This window comes from Amblyomma mixtum, chromosome 3 (genome assembly GCF_055824585.1).
Source record: "Amblyomma mixtum isolate Tamu chromosome 3, ASM5582458v1, whole genome shotgun sequence".
Taxonomy (NCBI): Eukaryota; Metazoa; Arthropoda; class Arachnida; order Ixodida; family Ixodidae; genus Amblyomma; species Amblyomma mixtum.
In genome coordinates this window covers 241,349,922-241,373,162 of record NC_143014.1, presented here as the reverse complement: position 1 = coordinate 241,373,162, position 23,241 = coordinate 241,349,922, and the positions used below count along the sequence as shown (strand labels likewise).

Sequence of the window (23,241 nt, the reverse complement as noted above, 5' to 3'; positions counted from 1 at the left end):
TGGTGCCATGAAAAACCTACACTGTATCACATCACATAGGCATGTCAAAAAGTCGACATCGTCCCAGTTATACAAAACCCAAGTGTGGAGCAATGGGAGGGTCTGCTCTCCAGCGACTGCCGCGATGACCAGATCGGTTTGATACGGCGAGCTCAGCTCACGGCAGCATCCAGCGGAGCCCTGGAATAGGGGCAACCGACCGTTGCGGATGGACTCATCTGACCACATAAAAAAAAAAAACACTTGTGCTAGAGCCAAATAAAGTTATCCTATCCTATCCTATCTACGAGAAATTTTAGTCATGCGTTATACACCGCAAATGCATTCAACAGGCTGAACACTGAAAAACCGAAGTTCTAATGATTGATATTAGACGGTTCGTTGGATTTCAAACCAAGCGAAGGAGCTATCCTACACTCCAGTGCGAGGGACGCTTGGTTTGTGGCCATTCTTTATCACGGTAGGCCCGGAAATATATCCGTACGAGACACTCGGCTGCTTCCAGTTATTGCTCTGGGCAGCGTTGCCTAGGCATCGTCCCCTCTCTCTCTTATTCGAACCAAACAGTCCGCTCTTCGTCATAATCAAGTAGCATTCGACGAAGGCACTTATCGCAAATGCGGCAAGCGCGGGAAGGAAATTTCACTTATTGCGGTAGCCCACCATGGTGCGCAATGTCTTCAGCCATTTTTGCCTGCTTCGTTTAGCGACGGTGGAGGTATGCTTCCCTGGGGTCCTTGCAGGCCGCAATTGAAGAAATATGCTGCTATACTTACGTCAGGTTCATCGTAGTCTCGTGTTAATCGCAGGGCTAGCAGGTTCATTTCACCAAATGAGGTGAAGGGCACAAAATTATCGCTCAGTGAAATTGTGCATAAATACACAGCTGCTGCCAAAATATAGAAGATGGGAAGAAACAAAATTTAGCGTACACTTTGAAGAGAAAGCTTGTTTGTGTTTTTTTTCATATAAAAAACTGTTACAGATGGTGCCACTCATATCGAACTTGCTACTCTGTGCTGTGTATGATATTTCATTCCTTTTCTTTACATACTGTGCGTCTTAAATCATGCCGTGTATTTTATGATGCTTCCGAACCAACTATTAATGCAGTGAAAAGTACTTCTTTTAAGCTTAAGCTTCCTGAAAAGCTGTCCTGGAAGCTTTCCATGTCCAGCTTCGAAGCAAGGAGGCTTCGTATTTGTGAGCATAATGATATTTGTGAGGAGAGCTGTTAAATGTGCCCGTGAGGTTGTAAAAAAAAATTGATTTGCGAGAATGAATTTAGAACTTCATGCATGAGATTATTGAGCAAGGTTTTTGATCTCGGGTTGTTTGCCTGCTATGCACGCCTAAATGTGGCCCACATACTGGCCACACTTTAATCACGCTCTCTGGTGGATAGCATAACCATCTGTTTTGTGCTGTGTGCATGGGCCTGCTTTCGGCAAGGTCATCAACAATGCTGCCATGCCTGGTCACACCACAGCTTAGAAAAATCAGCCTGCCTTATAATGCTGCGCTTGATGTTGAATATTGCATCCTGCCTCCATTGGGTATGTTTGGGCAGCTTGCTGTGCCAAGAGTGCCTTCTGCTGTAGCAGTCAGGACAAGAAAAACCTGCAGTATATTGTTATTGGTCTTGAGTACTGTATTTATCTTCAGAGCATGTTTTTGTGTGGCTCGCCATGACAGGAATGCTTTCTCATATAGCAGAGAGGATGGGCAAATATACTAAAAAGTTTGGGTTCTCATCCCTGAATGCAAAATTTCGTATCATAATGGGTTGATAATGCTGGCAGTGCCAACAATTACAACTCCAAGAGGCACTCATAGAGGTGACAAAAACGGCGAGGGCGACAGTGCATATAGTAACACGGCAGAGGAGGATTTATGGGGGTGGTGTTACCCTCCTCCGAAAGCCTGGAATTTTTTAACCAGCCTCCCCTTTAAGGATGACTCATAAATCCACCCTGCAGCACTGCAACATAGCGTGTTTCACACTGGCACAAATAGTTTGCTGAATAATATATATGACCGCAGCTTTTCAGACTGCTTCTAGAAGTTTAGGGGTACCAAGTGGCTGTAGTAAAATTTCACGGCGTTGTGCAGTATTTTAGTGCAGTGGTTCATGTTTAAAGTGCAGAGCTGTAGCTGTACACACCGATTTAATTTACTTGCTGAAATACTAGCTGGTAATGTCACTGCACAGTAGCTGCTTGTGATCAACAATATGAAATGGCTTCAACATAACCACAGGAACCATGGAAATTTAATGCACATGTGCACTCCCGTTTCAGGTATTTTTTTACAGTACATAACACTATCACAGGACATGGGCGCAATAAACACTTGTGAGAAAAGGCCTCTATTACACTTTTAAAGCTGAGAGCAACCCAGAAACTATTTACAGCTGAAGCATTTTCGCTGTCATAAAGTGCGAAAATGCTCCGCCTTTTTCGCACTTCTTGATCATGACCTCAGCCAGAAAAGCAATTGCAAAACCTTCGACAAGGAACGGATCTAAAAACCGCGCGCGACCAAAAATACAGACTTGACCTCGATATGAACGAATACACTTGAGCCCGGCACGTCCCAGAGGCAAATAGCTCGCTAGACGCTTCAAACGTTACCCGCTTCAAAAACGGGCATAGAACAACGTTTCTGTATGCTAATTACAAAGCGAGCGCAGCTGCTTCCTTTACAATTTCACTCTCTGTCCATGTCAACACCCTCGCCGCTCAAGCAAGCGCAATCGCCGAAGAGCAAAAAATGGCAGTTCTATTATAGTCAACAGCAGTCACAATCGCCGGAGCGTTGCAAAACACTCAGAAGTAGCAACGAGGTTTCATTGGCGACGGATACGAGAGCGCGAATGGCACAAACACACTGCACACAGGCACGAAACGTCCGCACAATACACCGACAACTGCTGCGTAGCGCACGCCGTATTAAAACAGTGGTGAACGAGCAGCGTGAATGCCCTTCAATGAACACTGGCGGTCTCGCGACGAACGAAATGCCCGTGCTATCGTTGCCGCCGAGCGGGTTCGAATTGCGCATAATCTCCGCCGCCGGTTTCACGTGCATTCGAATGAACCCTGAAGTGACAGGCGAGCAATGAGGGACGCGTGGGCAAGGGAGTGACTCTCATAGAGCCAATGGGGACGTTTTTTTTCGAAGGCGATGGTGGCGGCACCTGGGAGAGGCGGTAAACGCATCAAAAATCCAATATGGCGGCGCGCGTTTAGGCGGCTGGTTGTGGCCGGTTGCTCGCGCTACAGTGCACTGTACTCGTGCGTTCCTGGTGCTGGCGGCCGCTAGCTCGATCCAAGCTTTGTAAATAGTGGTGATTAACTGATCCCGCGCTGCATTCACGCTTGATTTCCTAAGTACTTACGGAATCTGCTCACTCGCTTTTGTATTTCGATGTGTCTGTTGATGTAGCATGGTGTATGGTGGCGAGCGGCGCGACTGCTTAGCAGCTGCGCTCGATCGAGAACGAAAAGCGTACATGGTTTTGTACAAAGAACAATTTATTAAAAGAACATCAGCAGTGACAATCGATGTCCAAAAAGGATTTTAAGTATGAGTGACATTGCAGTATCAGTAACAGGCATCCTAAAAATCAAAATAAAAAAACGCCATTATGTAAACCTAGAAGACATGAGCGCACAGAGAATATATAGGGGATAAAAAAGGTATCAAGGTACAGTATACATAATAAAATGCTACATGACTGAATATACGTTTGTACGCGACTTTGTAAGAGATTTAGGTAAATAGCAGGGAAGTAAAACATCTGACCTGTATTGAAACGCATCAGTTTGTGGCTATGAATAAACACACGCAGAGAAAGGCAGCGAAAAATTTAAACCTTTGACTCGTGTAGAAGAAATCACAGTGCGTTGGGCTAGGGACAACATAATATGCTGCAGTGCTAGTTCTTAGTATAAAGACTCCAAGAAAAGCTCACTGTGTGACTCGACATGACGCCAATGACGCTGCTGCAGTGCGAATGTCGCCGACGTCGCCGTTTTCGCTTGCGCGGCTGACCGTGCGTCGTCTGCTTGTCGTCTGCTGCCGCGTTACCCGCGTCGTCATCTTCGCAACTAATTTCTTTGATGTCTTATTTTTAATACCTATGGCTGGCTATAATTTAGTTCATAAGCATGTTTTTATTAGTGATAGTGGTCGAAAAATTTCACTTTTATTAGGCTTAACTGCAGCCCCGTTTACCGCCGATACCAGGATCGCTGCAATCGTTTCGACCGGGGCGCCACCCTCGGCGCGGACGCGCAACTTGCAACATGCCCCAGCCCTGGCGTGGGCTCGGGGTTAATTCAGACCACCTGAGGTTCATTAACATGCGCTGACATCGCGCAGCAGACGGGCGTACGCTGTAAATAGCGTTAGCACGAAACTTTTACTTGGCCGTGGGTGACGTCCCGCAGGGGCATGGGCATAGAGTTTCTTACTATTACCTAGAGGGAAAGCTGGCGGCGCTGCACTTCAGCCACCATGGACGCTCAAAGCATCATGGGGCGGTGAGCTACTTGTTGCGGGACAGTCGTATTTTTTCGGGAACACAGAGTGGCACTAATAAACTGTGTCATTCCGAAAACGCTGTTCGTGTGTGCACAGACGTCTATGGCGCAGACCATGGGTGCGTTCCAATTCTCTAAACGTTCGACAAGACGTCTAGTGTGACGTCTAGGAAGCCGTCTACATGTCTAGATATTGGAACGTGTCTACTTCACGCGCCACCTTGCGGCATATAAACTGAACTAACATTTGGGAATAGCTGCACTCCTATGTTCTTAAAAATTCTTAATAAAACAAGTTAAAAACGCGCTGTTAGTAGTTTGCTAGTTCTTATTTTATTTTTTTTTTTTCTGCAATAATGGTGCGTTCATCGCTACTGCTTCAGCAGACGATCTCACCTGCATAGCAGACGATCTCACCCGCACGATTTCCTCTCGCTCGATTCACAAATATAATCGTAGGTCCACAAAGACGGCTTTATTTGCCACCAGTTCCTATAAAAATCAACTTAACGGAATGACTGACACTTGAAAGATGGTGCGTCTCCGGGCTCCAGTGCCCGCCAAGAGCACGGCTCACTCAGCTCTGACTGCACCAACTGCTCCGCCATCTTTAGACAGGAAGTTAGCCTGCATCGATGTGGACTTCGGCCATGGAGGAAGGAAAACTAAGGAGAGGCCCTTCGTATTCCCAATGCATTGGCGAAAATGTGGCGGAAGTGACGTCAAAATTTAGGCTTAAAAAGTCGGGCCACTAGCAACGGCGTACGGCGTCGTTAGCGTCGTTGTTGCTAGGGGCCCGAGTGTTTCTCGGTGGCGGTGGACGGGCTTTCGGCACGGTGTGTTCGGCCTTGCGTATTAAAGTCTACATGCCTGGCGTCGTGACGTTACGCACGCATCTAGGATTGCTTTTAAATGCAGCAAATAACCGCTCATTTGATATTTTGTTGGTCAAACTTGGTGTCGTTACGCGGAGCGATCGATGCATTGAAATGAATCTCGCAAAAAGGTGGCACTCCGGAACCGCGCTTCGACACGCGAAGAAGCGTTGATTGTTTTGATCAGCGAACTTGCGCACCTCACCAAACAGCACAGAAACATGAAGCCGCTCTCGGCGATGCTGAGCTGCGTTTCGAAGGCCACACGGCGGGTGTACGGTAGCCCGAGGTCGTCTTTCTTCGCCTGGCGTCGGAAAAGGTTCACCGCACCTGTGCGCCGGTCTGTGTCTAGGTGCGTGTTTGTGGGGAGGAAGGTGTAGGAGTGTAGCGGCAAGCGGCGCGGTTTTTTGATACCTTTCTTTTACGAAGCGCTTGCGAGCCGCGCGCGATCCCCGCCCCGTAGCTCGGTGGAGAAAGAAGATAGTGAGGAGAGCCAAGCCAACTTCCGGTTGCGGAGCGGCTTCACAAAAAGTGACGTTAGGGCCTCTCCTTATTTCTTTCCTTCCTCCATGACTTCGGCGAAGCAGTCTTCTTGGACGGCTTCGTGAAAATTGGAACGAGTCTCAAAATGGCCGCTGTCCGGCAAGACGTCTAAGTAGACGTCTACTTGGGAGTATTGGAACGCACCCCATGGCGCAGATGACTTTCCCGCGAACGCAGTGTGCAAAAGCCATAGTAGTGAAACCGCAATAGCACACGACGCCTATGAAAGGTTTCACTTTTCCGAAGTACCATTAAAAAACCTCTTAAAGTGTCTAAGCAACAACTTTTTTTTTTTGAAAACATATTCACTTTTAAAAGCGCGCCTGTTAATTACGAAATATTAGTTTTTGTGGTGTTCCTTACTTCAACGTTTCTAGATAAAGACAGTTGGGAAACTTGCTCCGGGTATGTGGCCCCTTTCTGTCGCCGATTTCATCTCAAAGAGATGCCAGTGCCATCTCGCGGGTGGTGGGAGTACCGCGTTTGTTTTCCCATGGCCTCCGTGACCAGCACAGGCATCGGTACTTTAACATGGCGCTTGATCTCAGAGGCCACGATTTCTGCGCGAATGATTAACGTTAGCTCGTGCCTCGCATCGCCTGCGCCGGGGGCGGCTGCTTCTAGCCGCGCTCATCCACGAATTGCGAAGTCCGCGTGCGCTCTACGTCTGGGGTACGTGAGTGCAGGATGCTCGAGGTTGAGCTTTTGGCTGTAAATATCGGAAAAAAACTGGAAGCCCTTCTTTCCGCGGTTTAGAGAAACATGACGTAGCGCTTCCCTCCTCGTAGTTTATGTTGATAATATTATCTAAAAACGTTGAGCTGGGAGTAGCAGACGACGCGCTCATCCTAAAGCGACCGCAGCGCCACCGCCTAGACGGCGATCGCGTGGGGCCTCTCTGCTCCCTGGCTCGCCGGCGAAGTTTCCCAACTGTCTTTATCTAGAAACGTTGCCTTACTTGGCCCAAAGGAAAGCTAGCCATCTCTAACTTTGGGCAAACTTTGCATTTACACGCTTTTCTGCTCGTTTGTTGCAATTTACAGACAGGATATTGAAGTTAGGACATTCGTAGTTATTGACCAGCTTTATTTTTCTATTATTTTTTGGCCAAAAGTTGTAGTTCTGCAGTCGGTAGCTCACCGCCCCATGATGCTTTGAGCGCCCATGGTGGCTGAAGTGGTATCGAGGCCTCCATGCAAACTACCATAGACGGGTTGTCAGCTTTCCCTCTTGGTAATCGTAAGAAACTATAGGCATGGGCTTCCTCCAGGGGCATGGGTAAAGCCCCTGGGTAAATGGTAGCCCTATCTAGTGATAACACGTCAAAGCGCATCAATGCTGTGTTGAAGAAATTGTCGTACTTAAAGGGTCAGTCTACTGAATTTTATCGACCATATTTTCTTTGCGGCAACCGATAGCTCTTTACTCAAATTACCGTTTAGACAGCTGTAGTGCCAAGGAGTGCGGTAGAACATTTTAAAATAGAATTTATTAATGTGGGAACACATATGTATGAGATGGTAGTCTCATCTGGCAACCATCTGGATTTCCGCCGCGCGGCGACAAACATGGCGGCGCCCGTCGAAGCCGGACCTCTCGCTTCGGACTGAATTCTCGTTATTGCTGCCTGTTTCAGTGAGTTCACTGGCCATAAATGGGGCGCCGGTCTTTCGCTTCGTCTCATCTCGCCTATATGAAAACATATAAGAGATAAATTTGCTTTATTTTAATAATTAGAGTGACGATTCTGCCGCTCCTAGGCTTAAGTGGAGAGTCGGTTTGTTTACAGCAATGGTTCCCGTCCTGACGACCAGATGGCGCCACTATAGGCTGAGTTTATTTTTGCGTCTCTGCTAGCATACACTGAACGAAAAGTGGGAATGTGCCTGCGTTTTGCGTACGTGTAACTATAAATATTCATGTGATTTACAGAAAAAGCGAGCGGTACTCCTTCTACAGTTTACTAGAACAAAACGTGCGTTTCTCTGACATTGGGGCATACAAATGGTACATAGTATATTCACTTATGCTTCTACGAAAAAAGACTACCACTTTCTTGAACAAAATGAACGTTTGGGGTCGCCACCGTGCTTTTTTACGCGACTTTTAACGCCGAAATAAAATATAAATTCCTGCCTAAACCGGTCGCAGACCCCTCGTTATTGATGTTATAGGGTGCCAACTACCAGAATATGCCATTATTTATACACTCATCTCGGTGAGTAGACTGACCCTTTAAATTACTGATAACGAGAGTGGGTGCATTGCGAGCCTTTTTTTTTTGTTCCAAGAAGAATATTTACACGATTACAAGAAAATGTAAAAAACTAAAAGAACCTGAATCAGAACTGCTTCGCCAGGTGTCGTTGCTACAAGGAAAACGCTGCATTTAATTACGCGTAAGTGCTTGAAATTTGCCAAATTATCTGCAAAACAGGGCTAACTTATCGCTTATACCTCTATGAGCAGGCGAGCGTGTGCGTAATATAACCGAACCGCTACCATTTGAGCGAGCTATGGCGTCAAGGAATCCAGCGGCGTCATGTATTCGTTCCGAAGCGGGCGAGCAAGCGAGCCCTGCCGCGGTGGCTCAGTGGGTAAGGCGCTCGGCTACAGATCCAGAGTACTAGGTTCGAACCCTACCGCGGTGTCAGCATTTCGATGGAGGAGAAACGCAAAATGGCGCCCGTAATCTCTGTGATGTCAGTCCACGTTAGAGATCCCCAGGTGGTCGAAATTATTCCGGAGCCCTACACTACGGTTACGGCACCTCTTCCTGCCTTTCTCTCCGTGCCTTCTTTATCCCTTCCCTTACGGCGCGGTTCAGGTGTCCACAGAGATAAGTCTGACAGATACTGCGCCATTTCCTTTCCCCAAAAAAACATTTGAATTATTTAATTATTAAGCAGGGGAGCTTTCGCCCATCTAAAAGTTTGTGTTTCATCCGTTCATTCGGTGCAGTAATTTTTCGCGAAGACCGCGACGAAAAAATTTGGTTTTTAAAGGAATGGGCACATATGGCAGCTGTCTCTTTTCTGTGTATGCCTTGAACACGCCGTGGGGAATGCTATCAGGAAAGGAGGGGAAGAAGAGAAAGGATGAATTAAGTGCCGTAGTGCATGATTCATGATTAATTTGGATCACTTCGTGTTCTACCACACTACCGCGACCTATAGCCCGTCGACGCAGCCCCGGCGGCACCCGCCCTAGGCGAACGTCCCAGCGTTCTGTGCAGCACATGCTGGCGCCAACCCCCTTCTTCGGCACGTGGCAACAGCTTGCCATGCGCGTCGCCACACAAAGAAAGCGGCGAAGGATGCCACCGTTCGCGCTCTGGCTCGCAAGAGAAAATGTGCGAAAGAAAAAGTGGGTAATCGCGGAGGCTCTTCAAGACTCCATTGCAGCTACCAGTGTCTGTAAGCAGTTCTGTAATACGATACGCTTTTCCTGCAGTGCATTCTGTGCGTCTGTTCTCAACGAAGAGATAAGCCTGAATGTTCAAAATGGCTAATATCTGCTGCTATTCAAGACTCCATTGTGGGTACCAACTTATATGAGCAGTTCTATAATACGTCACGCTTTTCCTGCGCTGCATTTCAAGGTTAGATCTGCTATAGACGACGAGATAGCCTATGAAATTATCCAGTCTGCCTCGCTGCATGCTGGAGGGCGATGCTGCGAGGCAGCCGAATGTAAAAAGAGCGCCCGGTATCGACCACCGGAACGCGAAGTCCCTTTTCAAAGTGCTCTGCAGAACTAACAGTTCTTTTCGCTGCCTCATCTGAAAAACATTCAGCTTCTGAGAACAGAGGCCAATGCGCTCAGCGCTAAAGGCTCAAGTCGATTGTCATGCGTTGTGAAACGTGGCACTGCATCACAATAGGATGGTGAGGGTGGCGTTCGAACTCGCGGTACGAGAAAGCAAGACTCCTCGAAAGTTTGCCTTGGGGAATGCTGCTAAATCAGCACGAATAATTAGGACAGCGCAGAATTGAGAAACGGTGCTAACGGTTCCGCCGTGGCAGTCAGTTGAGGACCAGCAAGAAGAGAAATGCCACTCACCCACAACGAGTCCTGCTGCAGTCACTGGCCGTTGGAGAGTGACGACGGCCGCAGCACTCGAGTCGAAGGAACGATGACACATTGTCGCGCGAGTGATGATGATGATGATGAAGCGAGTGATGCATGCGTTGCGTGGCCACGCGCTACTTTGCTGCTGCTTCTTATTCGTTACACTTGGAAGATGACCACACAAGTACTTTTTTTGCCATCATTCTGCATGCCTAATATTTTCATTTTTATTCGATTCTTCTATTAATTTCTTTTCAGTGTACCATTGATTCCAGAATGTTAGAGTGGTATTCGCGAATGAACTTGTCCATGCAGCACCTGGCGGCGCAGGCAAAAGAAACGAAGAGTGGAGGTCCAGTAGCAGACGACCATCGGGAGCCTATTGGATTCACGTTAGAATAACGCTCATAGAGCTAAAAAAACAATACGAAAAAATTGAAGGGAAACACAAATCTGCACCCTTCCGCAGTCCGTGTCGACGCAGTGGCACATCGTCTAATAAATTTTCTTCGTGCTAACGATCGGCCCCGGAGGATTGGACGTACTGCAATTTTCCACAGATTTGGTAAAAGTCACACCAACCGTACTATTTTCGTCACTTCTGGGGGTACGATTTCACCTTTCCTAGTATCTAATATCCCCTCCCTAAGGTTACTAAGGTCCGAAGCTCTTGCAAGCTGTTGTGCTCATACTCACCTTTGCGATCGCAACGTCGGTGCACATAAAGAACTGGAACTACACGGATCATGCCCCACTTCAAGCTCGTCCTGTTAAGTTAAAGCGATCGCTAAATGCGTGCAGGGGAGCAATCTATGATTGTCTGCTTATTTCACCGAATATATTCTCAACGAGCCAGTGGCACAGGGCTCAATACTGGACTGCACGAGTAACTGTGACGAGCGTCACTTGCGCGATCGTTCGCATGTTCGGCGCCGCTCGACGGACTGTGTTTGCCCTTGAGACATGAGCCGCGTATTTATTTTGCGTGGAGTCCGCCAAAGCTACGACTAGCCGACACGGCACGCCTAGAAGCCAAGTCCACGCACACGGCAGTGGGTAAGCAGAGACGCGCGCTGGAAGGCATGCGTTACTCGCTGAGAAGGAGGTGTCACGGTGGCATGGAGGAGCTCCTTCAAGATTTGATGTGCGCCCACAAGCAGAACAGTTCTAACTTCATACCAAGCCACACTTGATGTTAAAAACCTGCTAAGCACTGAATAATAAGGCACACTGTCTCAGCAGCAAGTTAACCAAGGAGGCTGTCAGGAATTCCTGTCAGTAGATTTGCACACTGTCGTAACAAGGCACTGGTGTTTCTGTGTCCCCATGGTAGGGACCTGCTGTACATAATAATGCATCTGCATCCAACGTACTTCTCTTGATATCATTTCCTAGGCTAGTCTCACTTTCGTAGTTTGCTTCTCCCTAAGGTTTAGTGGGCAACTGCAGCAAGTGTGGCAATGTTTGAGTTGTGCCTGAGAATAAAATGGTAAATTTGGGGAAAATAAGATACAGAAGCCATGTGGCATTACTCACAAGCATGTGTTATGGCTTGCTCTACAGTAGCTTACATCAAATGAAAAACTTAACCACACATAGACAAGGTTATTAACATTGCTAATGGCTGCTACTTACCCACATAGTCTGCACCACCACTGAAGCTGCGCTTACCTTAAGCCTGCACTTCGAGTTGACGTACACAGGATTATTTTCTTGAATTTTCAGTTTTTATATTAGTGTTCTGCTGCCTCGACCAAAGTACCATTATAATGAGCTTGTACTGAGAAGGAATTATGTTGTATTTTCATGAGTAAGCATATTCACACAGACGCTATGCATGGAATATTTTTAATATAAACCACAGAAGAATTACACACCAGTTTTCACTTATATGGCTGTGCCAAACACATCAAAGCCCTCTCCTAGTTTTAAGCAGGGAGGGAACAGTACAGTTAAGTGTCAGTGATATCATTTGCATCAAACAGCAGAGTTTTATAAATAAATAAATGACACTAGTGTTCACACTAAGTGCAAAGTGATATTTATTATTGAAAAAATTACACTGCCGTCTTATGGCATTCTCATCTCAACCATTCCAACCACTACTTCACAGCAATCACACACATTCACTTGCAAAACTTTAACACACTTATTTGAGCCCAGTGCAGAGAATGCATACCAATCATCGCCAACAGTATCCACACAACACTGATGAACATCCAAGCACAGTGAAACCTCAGTTGAACGAATTACAGAGCACCAATACAAAAACATTGTTGATGTGAATCCTTGCAGAGCTACAGAATACAAACAGCGACCAGATTGAAAGCAAATATCTAAAATATCTAAATGAGATAAGAAATTTGAGGGGCATTAAAGTGACATCAGGTTTCATACAGCCACATGAAGTCTTCTTGACAGCATAAGTCATTCTGAAGTTATGAAGCCAAACTACAGCCTACCAGATATAACGTGTGATGGACATGAGGTTCCAGAAAATGTTTAACTGATAAATTGGCATTCATTCTGGTGGTATTTCAGTGTATGCTGTACAGGTTTAACTCATACGCGGAGCGTGGCCCTAGTTTACAATTTGCATATATTCGGGTAAATTTATGCAGTATTTACCAATGTGGATGCACGCTGTGTTAAGGTGCAGGATGGCGACTGAAAAATTAATAGTTTATGAACTACCTGTGTGAAAGCCAGCATCAATTAGGGATGCCAAATACCTTACTTCCTTAAGGAACCGTGACATGACTTGTACCATGTACGTTTCGTCAATCAAGGTTTTCAATGCCTGGAATGGAGTGGCCTCAAAATGTACACCACTATAGCAAAGGTATTGACTGCAGAAGATGAGGGCCCTCTTCCATATGGTGCCATTCAAGGTAACTATTATAGAAATTTTGCAGCTTCAGTGGGCATATGGTCTTCAAACCATCTCTTGCCCCCCACACCACCTCCATGAGAAATGGCCGACGCCATCAGGAGAGCACCCCCAAGAGAACTGAAGTGATACCTATCTTGCACATCTCAAGACCTTGGCTCTATTTCTTGCCATTTTTCTATGAAACAGATACACTGTTATCTTTCGTGGTTCAAGAAGCCACAGCTAGGGTGCAGATAGGTTCACTTCTTTTGATCTCAGTAAGGAATAGATAGATGCGTGATGTGAATTTTGCAGGAAGAATATTTGCACAAACAAAAAATCTATAAGCAGTACTTGCAGTGAAGAGGCTCTTTAGGTATCTGAGCCACTTTACAGAATGTTACATGTCACAAATTCGATTTGCCTCTGGCCACTTTGTGTGCTATATATTTCATACACATGCCTCAGGATATCTTCCAGCCTTCTGTATATGCTATTTAGCTTCCTCTAGCAAAGTAGTCGGGCATGAATGACAGGCATTTTCAGCTGCACTGTCAAAAAAAAGTCACAATCAGAACATTGAAAATTGTTACCTGCAAAGGAAAGAGCACTACGGTTTGCAAAAATTGCATAAAAAAACTTGTGGCTGAAGAAAACCTCGGCAAAGAATCAAGGCGTATAACCTGTCTGCTTTCATGGCTAATAAAAATTAAAAATGCATTACACACCCAAAAACTCCATGAAGAGGTAGGCAAGTGGATTCGGTGAAAAAATTTGGTTTGGTGAACAAACGCTTACGTAAATTCATTACTGCAAGAACCATAACAGTGTGGAACCAACTGTTTTGTAACCAAATGCGTTGTACTAATGATCTTTTTTCCACGTTGCAACCCGTCCCTGCTTACACACAATTAGGAAAAGAGGGGTATCTATGAATAATGACTTTTTGTAATTTCATCACCAAAATTATGTGAAGTTTCAGAAAAGAAAAACAACAGACTATGCCCCCATATGTCCACCCACAATACTGACAATAGACTTATGCTTCTCTAAGCTTCTGTCAACATACAGGGTCTGTTCTGAAAGTAGTAGGACTGTTTTTTTCCTGGGCAAACGGGCGGACAAGAGGCGGTTTGCGTGTGCAGGATCATTGAAGGGGCATATTGGGAATGATGGGGAAAATCGGCAGTCGGCTCTTGGCCGTTGAAGAGAGCAGGTCGCTTGTACTGTGAACCCCTGTCGAAACGTCTTGTCACGCAGAATCACAGAGCGTTTACTGGATCAGCAATACGCAATCAAATTTTCTGTAAATCTTGGTAAAACGGGCAAAGAGACTCACGACATGATTAAGGAGGCTAACAGTGATGCTGCCATGGGTAGATCAGGTGTTTTTTGAGTGGAACAAGCGGTTCCGAGAAGGTCAGGAAAGAGTGGAAGATGTCGACCGCTCCGGACGCCCTTCGACCAGCAAGACCAAAGAAAATGTGTAGCGAGTGAAACATTTACTGAACAGTGATCGTAGGATGAGTTTCAGAATGATTGCTGATGACATGAGCATTCCTCAAACCCAAGTTTTTTAGATTGTGACAGAAAACTTAGCCATGCAGAAAGTGTTCCCGAAGTTGGTGCCGGGAGTGTTGTCAGAGGAGCAAAAGGCAACCGGAAAGCGATCTGCCAGGATCTTCTTCATCATGTGAATGAGGACCCCGATTTTTTGCCCAGCACAAGGCGGCAACGCTGCCTGAGGCCGCCTACAGCCCCGATTTGGCCCCGCCAGACTTTTTTCTATTCCGGAGAATAAAATCGACGCTCAAGGGGAAACATCACGGATCGGTAGAGGCGGTTCAACAGGCCGTGACGAAGGAGCTAAACAGCGTTCCGGTTCAGGCATTCCTGGGGGCGCACGAAAACTCCAAAACTCATTGGCAGCAGCGTGTAAGTGTGGAATGGTGCTACTTTGAAAAATTCTAATCGTTTGTACTATTCTCTCGAAGAAATTTTGTAAAAAAAAAATTAGTCGTACTACTTTCAGAACAAACCCTGTATGTTTCGATGTATGTCGTTCGAGTCACATGTGAACATCCGTTTACTGGTGGGCTGCTTAGCAGAATGCATGCGGGAGAGCTTCTGAGACCCTCGATTGGGAACATGTATATGTTGTCCGATAGCTATGATGGATATATAAAGAAAAAAAGGCTACATAGAACATGGACTTTTGGCGAGTGTCCCCTATTACATTCGCGTTGTCACGGCATATGCCCACATCCACAATGTATACTGATTGACCTCTGTCACCTCCACATTGTCAACTTTCTCTGAAGGGTTGCGATTTCGGCTTTAGCATTAATACAGGCAAACTCACAATATCGAGAGAGGAAACTGACACAACTGATCACACAAAAATTTTGTCACACTCATCATCATCAGCCTGACTACGACCACTGCAGGGCAAAGGCCTCTCCCATGTCACTCCAATTAACCTGGTCCTCTGCCAGCTGTGGCCACCATATCCCTGCAAACTTCTTAATCTCAACTGGCTACCTAACTTGGTGCTGCTACCTGCTATGGTTGCCTGCAGAAGCCTATTTCTTCCTCTTGATTTAGACTAGGATGTTCATGATGAAAATTTGTGGGCACGAACAAACAAAAGAAAAAGAGGAAACCACAGGACAAGCGCCTTTCTTCTGGTTTATTCTCTGTCTTGTTTGCTCGCGCCCACAAATTTTCATCGTGAACAACCTACAACTAGCCCAGCTTTCCATTCTGTTAGACTAGGATGTCTTAAACCACGTTTACGGTGAACGCTCTAAACAAGCACAAGGCCTAACCACTTTGAAAGCATGTATATCATTGTGGGAACATGTTGCACACATTCATATCCTGATTTATTCCGCTGGCCCTTCCCTCCACATAGCCGCAGTCTCACTGAAAACACAACAGGCCGTCGCCTCGACGTGTCCATTGCTAATTGCCACCAAAAAGTTAGCAACAACAAACGCGGCACATCAAAACACAACTGGAGTCACCCCTTACAAAAATTGCTTTAGCAATTGCTTAGAACAATCTTTCAAATTTAAAAATTAGAATTTAAATGTGTATCTTTTAGCAGAATTTTATCCAGAGTTTCAATACCTAATTGGTCATCGTGGTGTTATAGGAACACGGCTAACGTCCTTTAAAAGAAACACTGCAATGACTTGCTTTAGAGCCTCCTTGATGTGTGTGTAGAAACCTTTTTCAGTGTACTCGTCTCATTCTAATGTTCTGCTTATGAATCTATGTAGAATTTCGGCAAAGTGTTTCAATAACTAACAGGTCACCATATTGTTATACAAGCATGGCTGATGCCCTTTAAAAGAAACACTAACAACTCACTTTTGAAACTAGTAAAAGTATTTCATAGGAATCCATTTAAAAGCATTCATTTCACTGAACATGACACTTTTGACCGAATATTATTTGAGTAATGAGTTCCAGTAACTAATTGGCCACCACATTCCTGTAGAAGCTTAGCTAATGGCTTTGAAGAGACGCACTGTAAGACTCTAGAACGTTCCTGGGGAGTTATTTATGAATCCTTTTTCACACTTTTTTTTTGCTGCAGACTGCTTCTTTTGAATCTGCAAGGAATTCTGCAAGGCATTTGGTTACTGCGTTGCTCTGGAATGGGATTACACATTGATCTCTGTTTCCTGGTGGGAAGGAAAAGAGCCTGTACATACACGACGTAACCACTGTTATTGCTGAAAGCATGCAAGAAATTATACGGAGCTACAGCACTCCACATGATGTGAACTATATTTCACTTAGCAACTTATATAGAAGCTTATGGAAATGAATGTTTACAGCTCCTGGTGAGCCTTAGTAATTTGCAGCAATTATGATGAAATAACTGAGAGGAGGCATGGCATATAAGCAGTACCAGCACATTTTATTTTGAGACAACCAAGTAACTTCGATTACAATTATTTTCTGCACCACTGTGCTACAAAGAGCAGATTTTAAAGGGAGCATGTTTTGGTGAAAAAGCAGCGGAGTACCAACTGAAAACAAATACTGCTTAGCCTTTCGGCTTGGATACCACTTAGAATGAGCCTACCTTAATTTTTATTCATTTATGCCCTACATAACGTGCAAAATCCTAGTCAGAGCCACAGCGAAAGGTTTATGAGGATTAAAAGTCCCAAAGCGACTGAGGCTATGAGGGACGCCGTAGTGAAGGGCTTCGGAAATTGACCCCCTGTGCTTATTTAATCTGCACGACCTCGCACAGCACATGGGCCTCTAGAATTTCACCTCCATCGAAATTCGACTACCGCGGCCGGGGTCCAATGTCTTTCGGGTCAGCAGCCGAGCGCCGTAACCACTGAGCCACCGCGGTGGCGCACCACAGCAAAAGGCTAGCTGCAAGTTCATTCTGTGAGAATTATAGTTAGAAAGCACTGTGTACCCTTGTACCCTTACGTAGCATTCTGAAAGGATAAAATTTACAGCTATTCAAGCATTGTGAGCACAATAAAGAACTGAACATGATGAAGGGGTCAAAATTGTTTTAACGAGCACATGCAAGCTCTGCTGTTCAGTATTAAACTGCCTCTTATTAAAAGAGTAAAGACACCTTAATTTGGTGGAATGTTTTGTTCTCTACAATGATGCGGAAGCCACTACTAGGCATGGATCACCGGTTGGTATTCAGCTAAGCCCAATAAATAATTTATAATTGAATTTTTCTGTCATGCTGCTTCGTTTGAACAGCCAAACAACGAATGTAACGTTAAAGTGTGCGCAGAGGTCAAATGAAAAAAAACAGCAAATCACTGCTTCTCCATTTCTTGTCATTCCGGCTGTTGAGACCGGCTGGCTAAGGCATTGCAGTGATTATACCGCAGTTTGTCTCATGTGACCTATAAGCACACATTGATGTCACAGGCATCGTTCAGAAGTTGAAACAGAAACAGCAAGAGAAATAAATTCGATAAAATGATTCAGTGGTCGTACCAGAATACCATATGATAGTACATGTATAATAATGCCTTATTCATAATTACAAAGCAGAAAATGCTCACCCAAAATTAAGGCATCTATAGTTCTTTAAGCAGGAATAAATTATTAATTAGAGCAAAAGAAAAAGTGCAATAATCATTTCTACTCTACATGACTAAAAATCATCTCAGGAGAATTCAAATTTCAAGGAGTACTTAATGTCTGATACTGAGCAGTAATAAGCCAGATAACCATCATGCATATTACTCAATAGTAAAAGGGTGTGCCTTGTTTGGCATTTCAATTATGCCTTGTTTCACTACCCGCTATTAACCACAAAAAGCTGTACACAAAATCCCTGACTGTGCACAACAAAATTTCTGGTTTCTTTTCTTACGTACCCATCACTTGACTTTTCCTGCATGGCTTTACATGTACAACTTTGTATAACCATAGGGAATAGAGGGCAGCCAGAATAGGACGCTTTACAGTGAGCAGTTCGATAGTCCTTGTTAGGTGACAACAGAAGCTGTTTATGCATCTTCTACAGCCCCCTTTTTTCAGTGAGCTCCTGCTGTCACCAAGCAACTAATATTATACCTATGCACATGCTTTCCTAAGCTACGTTTAAGTGCTGCCTGGATTGAAAATGGGTAGCTTGCTTGCACCAATCTGAGGTCATCAGAAGCAGGTTGCCAAATTTATTGCTCAAGAAAGGCATGACATGTTGTAGTCATCAAGTGAAATAAAAGAAAAATGTGAACAAAAGGAATACACGGTCTAGAGGAGAAAAAAAGGAAATATTTCATAAAAAATTTCAAAAACCAATCTCTTTGATGTGCGTTTCATTCCTTTGTAGTAAATAGTAAGGATGATAAGTGTGCAGGGATATTAAAAAAGAACTCAAAGCACACATTTTAAACATGCATATGCCCAATATGTGGCCTTCCTTTCTAACCATGGTACAGCAGACATATTTAGCTTGTATTTGATATCTTTTAAATGAGTGCATTATTTTTAAAATAAATATTGGTCATAAGGAGGCAGTTATTAATTCATATCGGCCCTTCCAGCCAAGCTTTGGATGTGATCTTCATTGTGTGTAAACCACAGTACAATCATTCAATTGCATAGATCTCAGTATTTTCTTTCATAAAATGCTCTGATGACTTGCAGTAAGCCAATGATGTGACCTGGCTGGTAGAATATTAGGTGCATCATTGTTGTCTGTGCAGAGACGAGGAGGTATCAGGTAGGCACCACACAGGCTTGCCAGTCTAAAGTACCCAGACGTCTGCATATAGGCCAAAGAAAAAACGGTCAGTGAGACCTAGTACACAACTGCTTTCACACTAATGCAAACAGAAGCAGCAATCAGATTAGTATCTCCAAGCAGTAGCACTCTGGTCATCTAGGTTTGCAAAGAGTGCAAACAGCACAACACAGAAAATATTATTTCAAAGTAAATGAAATGTTCCTTTGCAAAAGAACTGTAAACACCATCCAGCTCTGACTACTACCCCTGCCATATTGGAATATTTCATTACAAAAAATAATAACTATTACATTTGCCTATAACACTATTCTTCTAATGCATAACAATATTTATTGCCACTATAATGCAGCGACATTCACAACCGCTTGTTTTTAGAAAACTAATTCACCTTCTGTTTTAGAAATCTAATTCACCTTCTGCGTCTTGCAAGTGACTGGTTAATTGCAGTAAGAAAATTAGGAACAGTGAGAACAGCTGTGACCCAACCTGAAAAGCTCACAGGCAGCACAAAGCGTCTACATCTGGGTTTCTCCTCAAACACAGTAACTGCACTCACTAAGCATCTGACAAGATGGTGACACCGAACGACCCCCTTTGGAGAGAACTTCATGGATTCTGATCCTGCTACAGTTAGAAAACTTTTATTTTTCCTTCTCCACAGATGCTGGGTTGACACTGCTGACACAGTTGTAGAAAGACAGAATGTGTATTAACAATGTCACATAACTATTTTAAACTGCTAGCCAATATAATCCTTTGCATCCATTTAAATGACTTCATTCTGTTATAGACACATTAAAACCCCACAATCTCAAGCTCTGGTAGGGAGATCAATAAAACTATGTTCCATTTGCTGCAGAAAAGCAATGATAATATAGCCAGGCAAATGAATCAGTGCCAAAACCACAGACACTTCAAAACACAATGTAAAATAGTAATCTTTGTACAGTACGACACTATAGCGAGTGGAAGCTCCAACTACACATCTCTGCGAAATCCAAGTCTCAGTACTTCTCTCATTGAAGAACTCTGGCAAAACTGCATTTGTCAGCATTGCATGCATAGAGTATTAGAAATAAAAATATTTAAAAGCACAGTCAAAAACATTACATGCAGTTTGCGATGGTGCAGCCCAAAGTTCGCAATTACAAAAATGAAAGCATTCGCAGCGCAGTGCAGCGACATGCTGGAAGGTGTAAAAGTGTGTTACCATTTTTTTTCTTAGTAAAGGTTCATACTGCACCAGTTCAAAGTATGCTTGAAATGCCACAAAAAACAATTAATCAAAGCCAGTGCATACAAAATGCTTAAAACTCTCTATGAGCGAACAACGGCGGAGACTGATCAGCAAGTTATTTTTGAAGCGAAACTCATCGGCAACATTTCTTGGGAAGTGTCTCCTGCGACCCGGTCGAAATAACGCAAGCGTTATTTCCATCCGTGACGTCGCATCCGGTTTAAAAAAACGTCACGTCCGGCCATTTTTTTGTTGTTTGATTCATGTTTGAGCCAAGCCGAGCATTGCTTGCAGTAGCTGTATGGCCGGTCGGTGTGCGTCGGTGGGAGCCGCGCGCGCTTGCCCGTGAGCAATTTCTGTTATTTCTTTCTTTTGGTATGTACAGGGGTAGTCAAAAAATCCCAGGCCGCTCCGAACAGCCGCGGAGCGGCTGCTCTCCGCTATCGGGGCGCTGTTATCACACTCGTGTCTCGCCGCGCTCGGGTTGCGAGGGTATCCGCTGAGAGGAGGTGACGCTCCCTCTCTCTCTTGCTCCATGATAACAAAGCAGTGAAAAAGACAGTGAGGCGCGCGCCTTCACGCCTGCGCTGTTCGAGATTTCCGCACTCGGCTGCGGTGCAGCGCGTCGCGGAGCAGACGACCATTTGCGCAAAGTGACGCGCGCTGGCGGCCGTATTTAAATGGATTTCGCCTGCTTCTCCCAACTTCTCGGCTTCCTGGCATACGATATAATGCATTTACCTTCACCTAAGCTCTGTTGCGGCTCTCTGAGCACTCACTTTGAGTTGTGACGTGCTATATTTATAGCAGTCTTGTTAAACTTTCTGGAAATTTAGTACACTCGAATACGATTTCAGGACGCATTCTCTGCCTGAAATTCTCAAGGGTTTTTATTGCTCCGTTATTGCCATGTCGCCATGTCGAGTCTTGTATTAATGAGTAGGTTTAATGCTTTAGCGCAGGTAAAGCAGGCAGAGTCGGTCGTGTGTTGGGGAGTTAGCGCGTGTTGCTGAAGCTTTGGCGAGTATTTCATGCAATGCTATGCAGTATGCTCCAGCTAAGAGGTTTACGTTTCCGGCACTTGCACTCCTTCCTCGGCGCTCGCGAATTCGTAGCGAGAATGAGTATTTTGTCACAATGTCAGAATATAAGCGCCCAACGCGTGGGTTTCACGACATGCCGTCATATATGGGCAATCAAAATTGTAGAGATTCAGCCAGATATTCTTACACCATTCCTTCGATTTCAGGCAACGCGCTGCTCTTAGACGCGCCAATATACTCGTCAACTCTGGATAGGCGTAAAGTCGGCATCTGTGATTATCTGCCTGTACTCGGATGTGTTTGTGGTTGGCTTGCCGGACTGCTATCCACTTTGCGTTCAAAGATGTTGCGTTCGGCTTCGGAAAAAGAGCGCATCATTTCGCGTCTGGGCACTTGTACGCATCTCTATTATATGCGCGCGGTGTCCCTGTCAGGGAACTTTTTTTACTTCTGCGTCCTCACTGTTTCATTCAGGAGTGCAGAAATGGTAGGAATTTAATATGTTTAGCCGAATATCATATACGAAAACAAGCTGTTTCTTTGACAAACTTCCAGTTTTTTATTCTTCAACGGCGGACTCCCGCTGTATCTGTCGTGGAGCTCTTACTATAAGCCGACTGTCTCCGCCGTTGACGTCAGTATCTGGCCTTGCGTGCTCAGCTGTAGTGGAACTAAATTGCTCATGAAATCTGTGTAGCTATACTCCATCCGCAGCCATCGTCCGGCGAGCTGTTCATAGCGTAAATTCATTTCAGAGGTAAAAAAAAGTTGTTGAACAGTAATTATACGTATAACGTTTCTGTAGACTGTGTTTCTGTAGACTGGAACGACCTCTCCAATGACATCGCTACCATCTCATGCCCATCCACATTCGCCGAAGCTGTTACCAACCATTTTTCAACATAACACTTGTTCATTTGACTGTTTGTACCCACCCCTTATGTAATACCCCCAGTGGGTCTTTAAGGTATTAAAATGAAATGAAATGAAATAACGTCCGCGACCACTTATAATTATAGAATAGAACCAAGATGGGAATGAAATATGATGAACCAGGATGTGCTACCCGCGTGCTGATGGAATTGTCTTGGGATGGAAATGGCAGTTGGCGCTGAAAATTCAATTATGTTAGCTTATTATTTTTACCTCTGAAATGAATTGACGCTATGAACAGCTCGCCGGACGATGGCTGCGGATGGAGTATAGCTACACAGATTTCATGACCAATTTAGTTCCACTACAGCTGAGCACGCAAGGCCAGATACTGACGTCAACGGCGGAGACAGTCGGCTTATAGTAAGAGCTCCACGACAGATACAGCGGGAGTCCGCCGTTGAAGAATAAAAAACTGGAAGTTTGTCAACGAAACAGCTTGTTTTCGTATATGATATTCGGCTAAACATATTAAATTCCTACCATTTCTGCGCTCCTGAATGAAACAGTGAGGACGCAGAAGCAAAAAAAGTTCCCTGACAGGGACACCGCGCGTAAATAGTAGAGATGCGTACAAGTGCCCAGACGCGAAATGATTCGCTCTTTTTCCGAAGCCGAACGCAATATCTTTGAATGCAAAGTGGATAGCAGTCCGGCAAGCCAACCACAAACACATCCGAGTACAGGCAGATAATCACAGATGCCGACTTTACGCCTATCCAGAGTTGACGAGTATATTGGCGCGTCTAAGAGCAGCGCGGTGCCTGAAATCGAAGGAACGGTGCAAGAATATCTGGCTGAATCTCTATAATTTTGATTGCCCATATATGACGGCATGTCGTGAAACCCACGCTTGGGCGC

General features: G+C 44.9%; 1 protein-coding gene across 9 annotated transcripts in view; it reads left to right on the top strand.

Annotated features, from left to right (window-relative positions):
* The window catches only part of LOC149354174 (uncharacterized), a 110,471-nt gene that overhangs the window by 73,771 nt on the left and 13,459 nt on the right, over window positions 1-23,241 (top strand). For 4 of the 9 annotated variants that reach the window (XR_016291201.1, XR_016291202.1, XR_016291200.1 and 1 more), the window contains exon 6: window positions 10,352-19,210. The exons of 4 other annotated variants lie outside the window; for them this stretch is intronic. The gene's annotated coding sequence lies outside the window, so the exon portion shown is untranslated. Of the gene's footprint in view, window positions 1-10,351; window positions 19,211-23,241 lie in introns of those variants that run through there. One more of the 9 variants, XM_089583106.1, reaches the window with a different exon arrangement.